The 9189-nt window shown below is 29.7% G+C and overlaps 1 long non-coding RNA gene across 1 annotated transcript; it reads right to left on the bottom strand.

Annotated features, from left to right (window-relative positions):
• Positions 1 to 6348: 6348 nt before the first annotated feature.
• On the bottom strand, positions 6349 to 7410 carry LOC129751491 (uncharacterized). The gene is made up of 3 exons (XR_008738725.1): positions 7302 to 7410; positions 6831 to 7014; positions 6349 to 6552 (listed from the first exon to the last, which is right to left on the bottom strand). It is a non-coding gene; the product is annotated as an uncharacterized LOC129751491 (long non-coding RNA).
• Positions 7411 to 9189: the final 1779 nt, after the last annotated feature.

The following is a 9189-nucleotide window of genomic DNA, read 5'->3' as shown; positions in this document are numbered from 1 at the left end:
GGGCAATTGCCCCGGGCCCCCCGGCTCAGGGGGCCCCCCGAGGAAAAAAAAGTTTTAACATTACTTAAATCACACAACTACAATTTTACAAATCCATGAAAAGAATTCAGAACTAGAAAATTGTAATGAAAACTTGAAATATAACAACTAAAGGGGCCCCCGTAAAATAATATCTAGAATAATTTTTCTCTTACATAAGTTAATGGAGCCCCCTAGAGTAAGCAGTGAAAGAGCTCTACCGCATTTTGCGGGCTGAGAATATTAAAATCTTGGAATTGAATTTCATTTTCAACCTAAAACTTGACCAAAATAATGTAAACCCAATTTCGAAAAAAAAAATCGAAAAAAAATAAGAAGAAATGAGAAAAAACGTCTAGAATTTTCATTTTTTTTAATCGAAACATGTAAATCAGGATATTCTGTACAGAACAGTTAAAAAAATGAAAAATTTCTCCTCATTTTTATTACATACAAACGTCTTGCTTAATAAATATTTATCCTATTTTGTTAACTTTCCAAGTAATGGTTACTGCACCAAATTTCGACAAAACTGGCTCACAGTGCTAAGAGAGAACATAGAAGCTTAATGATAAACATTTCAGAATTTTACCCGGGCAGTATCCGGATTAATACTGGGTATCAGGGCCGTAGGAAGAACCGACTCATGGGGGGGGTTTTGGTGACTTATTTTTATCTATGATTTACTCAATACTGCACGAAAACAAAAAAAAAACAAATTAGGTGTGTGACTATATGATTATTCATTTTTAAGTACTTTGATATTAAAAACTTTTGTATTAAATCGTTATTTTAGAAGTAGGAGATAATTATCATTAGATTTTCGGATCAAATTTGCTTGATGAAAAACCTGATCCTAACGGTGTGTTCGTAAATTGATTTTATCTATCGAAGTGTTTTTTCGTATCGATGCTGGCGTTCATAAATTTAATAATGAAACCTCATTCTACTAAATTTAACACAACACTTACCCTTACTCGAATATATGAAATTAGCAAAATTTTCACTATTGGTTTCTGAAACATAAAATGTCGAATTTTGGGCGTCCTTAATGTGTTAATAAGGTGAGAATGTTTTTTTAACAGCAAAAATTTTTCATAAAGAAGAATCAATTCCATAATGAAAATCGTGTGGATGATTTTTAAAATAAAATTAGGGTTTTCCGGTTAAAACAAATAACTTAAATTGAACCTTTTATTTGTGATTTTCAGCTGAACTGTGCTTAGAAACTAATTTTGATTGAAAATTTGAAATCTCGAAATTGAATTGACTAGCAATCTTAACACATTAAGTACAGCAAAGAAATCTATGACGAAAAACACCGAAATTCAGCATTCTATATCTCAAAAATCGCTGAATTAAATTTTACAAATTTAGCATTTTTAAGTTACGGCAAATCTTGTTTTCAGTTTTTTCGAAAAAAAATAATTTGCAATTAAATTCAGTCCATTTGAGCTTTACTTCAAAGTGTAAAAAGCACACTTTTGCAAGTGAAAAAACGAGATATCTCGTATTTAGTCCGCCATGTGATAAATTTATGATCTATTATGGAATTCCTCAACAATTTATGTTGAATGTAAAATTTATTTATCAACTTTTTTTTCTGAACTTTGAACCTGCATTCCGAATCTGAATTCTGAACCTGAATTCAAAAATTGCAAAATTTGAATCTGTATCCGAATTTCCATACGATTTCTGAAATGTACAAAAAATACGATTTCCAAATCTAATTCCAGATCAGAATTTTATGAGCCTAGTTTTTGAGCCCTCATTCAAGAATCTTTAATTTAAATCCTGTAGTTTAGGTTTAATCTAAATTTTCTATTTAAATTAATTATATTTAATATGTCTTGTGAATCAGCATTAAAATATTAATTTGCAATGATCAGAATCTGATTTTTTAATTTTGGATTGCCATTTTGAAGCTTTAAATGTTTGAATTTTATGTATGAATCATGTTTAAGAACTTCGAATTTAAATATTTCTCTTTTGTCATATTCGGAAAACTATTATCAAAATAGTGAAAATGCATATAATCTCGAAAAGCGTGATTCAAATTTGATGTGAAATGCAAAACCAAATTTGAACCAGAATTTCAAAGCAGCTTTTATTTCTAACTTCTTATGATTATCAAACTGAAAATCCATTATTCTAAACTGGATACAGAATCCGAAATACGAAAAAAGGAATACAATTTTGGTTATGGGAATTATGGAATCAGAACCTACGAAATGGGTTTAATTTAATTTAAAATTTAATATTCAGACCTGAATTTATATGAACAAGTGAGAAAATTTTGAAAAGTGGGATGGATTTTTGAGGTCTTGGCATTAGTTTTTATTCGAGATTGATAATCTTGATTCACCTTAATCTATTATTATAATTTGGTTCTGAATTTAAAATTTGGAGTGAAGAGTAGAATACCTCGCATGTTTTTTTGGATCCTCATGGGGGGGGTTTAACCCCCAAAACCCCCCCCGTTCCTACGGCCATGCTGGGTATTATTATAACTTTTCACTTTTCAATCATTTATTTTTTAATTTCCGATGGTTTATAAATTCAAAATTCTTTTCCCACCTTATATTTGGAAATACTATGAAAAAAACTATAATACTATAATATTTATGAAAAAACTGTAGTTGCTTAATACGGACCAATCGACAGCACTGAATTTCTTCATTGAATTTTCATCCCAATTTCTGTCTAAGACTTGAAATTCGTATTGAAACATTTTCAACTAATTCAAGCAAAATTTTATCATCTTCTGAAGTAGTAATATCTTGAATTCAGCGTATCATTTTCCAAATGATCGTTCTCAAATTATACTTAAAACGATCTCATAGTTGAGTTGCTAATATCATTGAGTGACTCTCTTAACATGAATATGTCTATGTTTTTGATCTTATCTTTTTCCAGATTCAATTCATTGGGATTCTCAAGTCTTGTGTTGTTTCTTTAGTTACTGAAATTATTTTTTTTTTTCGATTTTCTCAATTTCGAGAACTCAGGATCTTCGTTTCTTTTGGATAACTTATCTGATTTTTATTCAATGATAACTGACTCTGTGTTTTAAATATTGAGTCTATAATTGATTTTTTTTTTCGATCGATCATTTTTCCACTTTTGTCCCATTTAAAATAACAATTTGAAAATAATTTTATCTTTTGTTTTTATTTTATCTATTTTTTTAAATATAACTATATTTTGTTTCTCAAAACTTGATTTGAAATCATAATTTAAATTTAATTATTTTGTTTTTTTTTTTAATTTTTTATCCTTTGTTTCCAATATTCACGATACTTTCCAATTGTCATTTGGTGAATGATTCTCGATAAAGCACAAATCAGACAATCAATGGTGAAATGAAAATCATTTAAAATATCTATCCGGACATTTTTCGAAATCAGGGAATTTTAGTTGATGATAAGGGTATTAAAAAATGAGAAATAAATTTTGCATTTTGCAACTGAAATTAGAGCTTCCATTTTCGAATGGTTTCTAAACTCTTCCGCAATGTTTGAACGTGATAAATTAACAGTTTTTATTTGAAGATACCAGAAACTATCTTCTACGCAGACATAATGGCTTTTTGAAGACAGTAGGTATACTGAACTCATCTCCAGTTCTTTTACACGTTTAAAATGTTTTATTTTCTCTAGGATAGCTTTTGAAAAAAAAATCGAATCATAGGGCCCCCCGAGAAAAATTGCCCCGGCCCCCCCGATGGCTTAATCCGGCCCTGCTGATATGAAATATTCTTCAAGAAACCAATTTCGACTTAATTTTATCACGTATCTATGTACTGTTTTTCTAAATGCTCAATACAGCAAATAATTTACACAAGGCCAAAAAATTTACATTTTTCTGAGATGAAATGAAATAAAATGGGTAATTTCGACTAATTTGGGTACCCTGAATATGAATATACAATATTTCTATCAGATTTTGTTATTAAAATGACTTTTAAAAATAAGTAAAAGGTATTTGAGAAATTCCTGCATAGTTTACATAAAAACGCAAATCAAAAGCATATCATTGAAAAATAAAATTTTTAAATGAATTATCAACTTTCCTCCAGAATTCAAGCAATTTTAAGTTCTGCAATAAAAGTTATAGATATGTAATTTTTTTTTTTACTCATTTTCATTTATCAAATTTTTAAAAAGTTTTAAACTGAACTGAATTTTAGATATTTTTTAGCAAACATCTAATCTTTGTGCATGCTTCAACAAATGTGTTCAATGAAATCAAATTTTTTTACACTTTGTACAGTTATGTCAAAAGTACTTGTAATGATATCTTTCTATTTTTTTAATTGTTTAATTTTAATTTTTTCAGATCATGCACGATTTCCATCATAATAATATCCGTAATTGGATGAAGTATGACAAATAGAATCAGAATCAGATTTTTTCGTATATGTAGGTTTGTTAGTTTATCAGTTAATATTTAATTTTACCTAAAAATGATATATTTAAAATTCCTTATCTACAAAACTCAAAGTGTTCGACAAAATTTGGTAAAAGATTCGAGTTCAGACGCTAAAATCTATCAAATCAATCATTCAAAAAATAAGCAGCAAAATGCTGTTGCCTTGAGTCATCAATCAAATTATGTGAATTCTTATGGTGAAATGTGATTGTTGAAAAAAAAATCTAAAGAAATGTTTTAAAAAACTTATCTTTTTAATCTTTATACTTTGTTTAAATTTTCAAATAAATTAACCGGATTTGAAAGTACAGTTTAAAAATATTGGAAATAATTTTAACAACAAATTTTCAACCTTCTGTTCTTTACAGGACCCAATATTTAAATCGAAAGTGACAAATTACTCAGAGCTTGTAATTTTAAATTTTAAACATGTGATTGAAAAATTTAAAAACTTTTCATTATTTTTTTATAGATAGAATCTGCTAGGTAGCATCTTTAAACTTAATTTTAATGCGAAAGGTTAACTAACTTTGTATTTGCTTTGTTTTTTCAATATGAGTTGTAGCTCGGAACTCCTTATATTTCAATTTTAATCAGTTTTCATTGATCATGCACGAATTAACCCATTTCCCAGCATTTCCTTGCAAGTATAATTGGACATGAAGTTATTATTTTGAACTTCAAAAATGAGCTATTTAAGCCATTTACTTTTCTATAAATAGGTTTTTTCTCTGACTTTTTTCACTGGCACTTTTCGAATAATAAAAATGTATCTATTCTTCTTTTCATCAAATTAAATTAAACCATCAATCATTGAATAAATTCTTTAAAGTTCAAATTGGGTTTTTCAGTTATCAAAAATTCACATTTCTTATCGCGATTAAATATTTTTTGTTCATTATTGGACATTATTTAAGAATCCAGATTTCTTTTAAGCTCTGGCACATCAAACAGTTTATTTTAAATTAGCTTAGTAATTCTTTTGAAACAAATTTCTAGTTTAGAACAGACGTGTAAACCATCGACATTTTTTATGATAGTCGTAGACTCGATTTGGATCAGTGTCATCCTTCATTCGAGCAAATGATAGTGACCACCTATTCATGTAGTAGTTCATTCCTGTCAAATCACAAATGAACAGTTAGCCTTTGCCTAATAGTCAAATAATGTTCTCTTATTGCTTCTCTGTCTTGTTGATGATTCGTTTCACTCTTTCAAATAACCTATGTTACCAGAAGAGTTATTTGATTGTGGTGTTCATTTTTAGTTACCATCGCAAAAAGCCGTATTAAAACGACATCGGAAAGATAATGGTCAAATGACATTTTTCAGTTTTTTTTTCGCCAAATGTGACTACACGTTGGTTGATGTAGTATGTGGAGCATCGAAATAAATTATTTATATAGCTATTATAACGGTTCAAAATTGGACATGGCCGATGATGGCATTCACATGACATGTTGCAGAGGAAAAGTTTGCTGTTTTAGTTGATAGTAAGTGACACGCTATGATTAGTCTCAATACAGTTTTCTTAATATCCGCTTAGCTAATATAGTCTCGTCAAGTTTGGATTTATTCAAAGAATAAAATTTTCTATAACTCTTAATTTTACACATACAATTATATACAAAAACGACAAAAACTCAAATTATGCTTTGTTAGAAATAATAAAATAAAAAAACGAGTGATACGACTTGGATTGTTGTGAAAAACTAACTATAATATCCAGTGAATTAACACTGACAAAAAATATTACTGAATTACTTCTGTTTTTTGCATTTTTACAATATAACTACAATACACAGAATGGATAACAAATAGATTAATAACTTTATTTGAATAATATTTGACATATTATTTTTGATTTATTCTTCAACTTTATGGTACATAATTCATTAGACTCATTCAACAGTAAATACTCTTAAAGAGAAATATCTTGATCATCGTTCACTTTACATTATTATGTAGTTATCAAATTGTTGACGATTTTTTAACATGTCGTTTTTATATTTGGTCACGCGGACTGCTGGCCACACCACTCGATGGAATCAAAAAAATTGTTGGACGAATTCCACATGTCAGTAAATTAGATTTGACCAAGATCTGTAAGAACAATTGGCAAAGTTTTAAGTTATATATTATGTTATTAATTAAACACTATTTCGCAAAACAAAAAGAAAACATAAAATGTTTGAAAGCATAATTTCAAAAGTTGTTTGTTCTAATATGTTCTCTAAATAGTCAGACTTTTCTAGTTTTTATGATTATTTTTGTTCAACCACTCGTGGCAACAGAAGTAGTAATAAAACTATCGATAGTTAACCGGTTTGATAAAATCATTGACATTTTCAGATTCCATTTTTTAAGTTTGCTAAACTAACCTTTATCAGAGTTGATTATTATGTTGACGCTGGGCCAGAAACAAGATATTTCGGTTTCCCCGTCCATAAAAACTGTGGAATAGATTTCCTTCATTTTGTGTTGCTTGGGAATGTTGCTGTTGATCTGGTTTATTCCTGATTCTCTTGCGTCCAACTTTTTTAAATTCATCCAAAGCATTTCTGGCTGAAATTGAAAGATGAAAAAAGTAAATGAAAGTGCATTTTTCTTTTTAATTCTACTAATTACAAATTCACATCACTCCTTTAAAAAGAAGAGATATTGTATTAACGTTTCGTTTGTTCTTGATCGAACGGATTAAACGGATCGATGAAAGTTCAAAATGTGCCAGTTTAGGAACAAGGATTCTCAATTTGAGATTGGCCTGTTCATCCGGACGTACGGGAAGTACAACCAAAAACTGTTAATTCACTTGAATGATTGCTTTCACTAAAGATTTAATTAAGACTTACCTGATGCACCTTATGGAATCTTTGCTTTGCGAATATAATATGCCCAATTTTGAATCTCTTGGGTATGAATAAAAATAATAAACCGCAGATAAACAAGCAAAACAAAATACCGATTGCTACACGAAATCGAAACAAAACTTAACACTGAAGTTATATGTACGCACCGATGCATAATGGTGGAAAGGGTGGAAACGATTCAAAATTGTAAACAATGCTAGTATTCGATGTTTCCGAAATTCGTTCTTACAATTTGATTAATATTTGTATGGAAATTGGGTGAGAAAGTGAGGAAAGGATAAATACTAATAAATAAATGCAACATATTGTGCCAAGAATCTCGACTCAAGACGACAATCGCAATGTCAATTTTACCTTTAATGGCTAGTGCATGCATCTCATTATCAACAATATACTACCATAAAGCTTTCCATCACGTTTTTTTTAAATTACAATTGTACAAATATCTCACCAGCTAGTTACATGTGATAACGACTGGACTGGAGAATGGACTGGATTCTTACAAGGAATAGCAAGCAATATTCATACTGATAGTGCATTTTTCGTTTCGATGCATTGTTTTAACTCATTTCTAAGTTTATTTTTCAGCATGACTGAATCGGTACTTTTAAATCTAAGTTTTGTAAAACATACTGTGCGTGTCGTTCTGCTAGCTGACACAACTCACAACAACAATCATTGTGTTATTTTAAAAAAATAATTCCAGTTTTTAAATTGAATCCGAAAAGTATCTACGTTTGTGTGGAATTGAACAAATTTCTGTTGCACCTGCACATCAAGTTCATAATGGTCAGAATTCTGGATCCTGGGATAAAAGGTAATTGCACGTTGAATGCAATAACTGAAAGGTTTTGTAGATAGTTTCTGCTTTCAGAGAACGGGTGATGTTTTCACAGATTTTTGAGGCAGTCTCGGAGCCTTTTACCAGGTTAGCGGAAACTGGTTCTTAAAAGACAAGAAGCTTGATCCATCAGTTTAGTATCGGCGGTTGAAACACAAATCGAAAAGTTCATGCGAACGTGTTATTGGTAAAGTGCTTCTGTTCGACAAGTGAGCCACTTGGAAATGAATGACAGCAATCAGATTCCAGATTTTAAGTCAAACAACGATTTAACGGGTGTTCCTGGATGGTTGCAACCAGCGGTGTTCCTGGCCACAGTTATTTCATGATACTGAGCCGGATGTCTAATTCCATTCACCATTCGTAAAAGCCAACTACATTGCAATATTGCGGCAGATTAAAAATGAATTTGAGCTCGCGCTTTCCGGAAATTTGATTAATTTTGTAACACTTAAAAGTGGTAGAGCTAAGATGCATTCATTTATCAAGCAATTGAATCATAAATCAGTCAGATCAGTTTTAGCGTAAAAGACTAACTATTTTGTGGAACATGAAAATCTGCTATCTTCTTTCATGATTAGTTACTGTTAACATTGGATGGGTACACATGAGAATGAATGTCATCACATAGTTTTATATTGAAATGTATTATGCATGTACATTGTCATTATGCGCAGATCATTCGTCAATCTCAAGATACAAAAATAAAAATCTTTTCCATTCAAGAGGTTCTTAACATATTTTCGCTTGTGATCCAAACAAGTTACAGTTTATAACAAAACAAGTTACACAGCATGTCCAGTAATAAAAGAATTGAGCAATCAATCAATAGCCAAGTCTGAAGTATACAGTTGTTGATCCATGAATAAAAGGCGTGAGTTGTAGTTGTAATTCAGCAATATGTTTTATGTTTTTTTTTAACTAAAAAAATGATAAGGTTAAATTTTAGAAAATAGGAACGTATATACAGATCGAAATGGAAAATAAACAAATCAAAAATATAATCAAATTTAATAAAAATAGATTGAA

Source organism: Uranotaenia lowii, chromosome 3, assembly GCF_029784155.1.
Source record: "Uranotaenia lowii strain MFRU-FL chromosome 3, ASM2978415v1, whole genome shotgun sequence".
NCBI classification, from domain to species: Eukaryota; Metazoa; Arthropoda; class Insecta; order Diptera; family Culicidae; genus Uranotaenia; species Uranotaenia lowii.
This window is presented reverse-complemented; position numbering and strand designations above follow the sequence as displayed.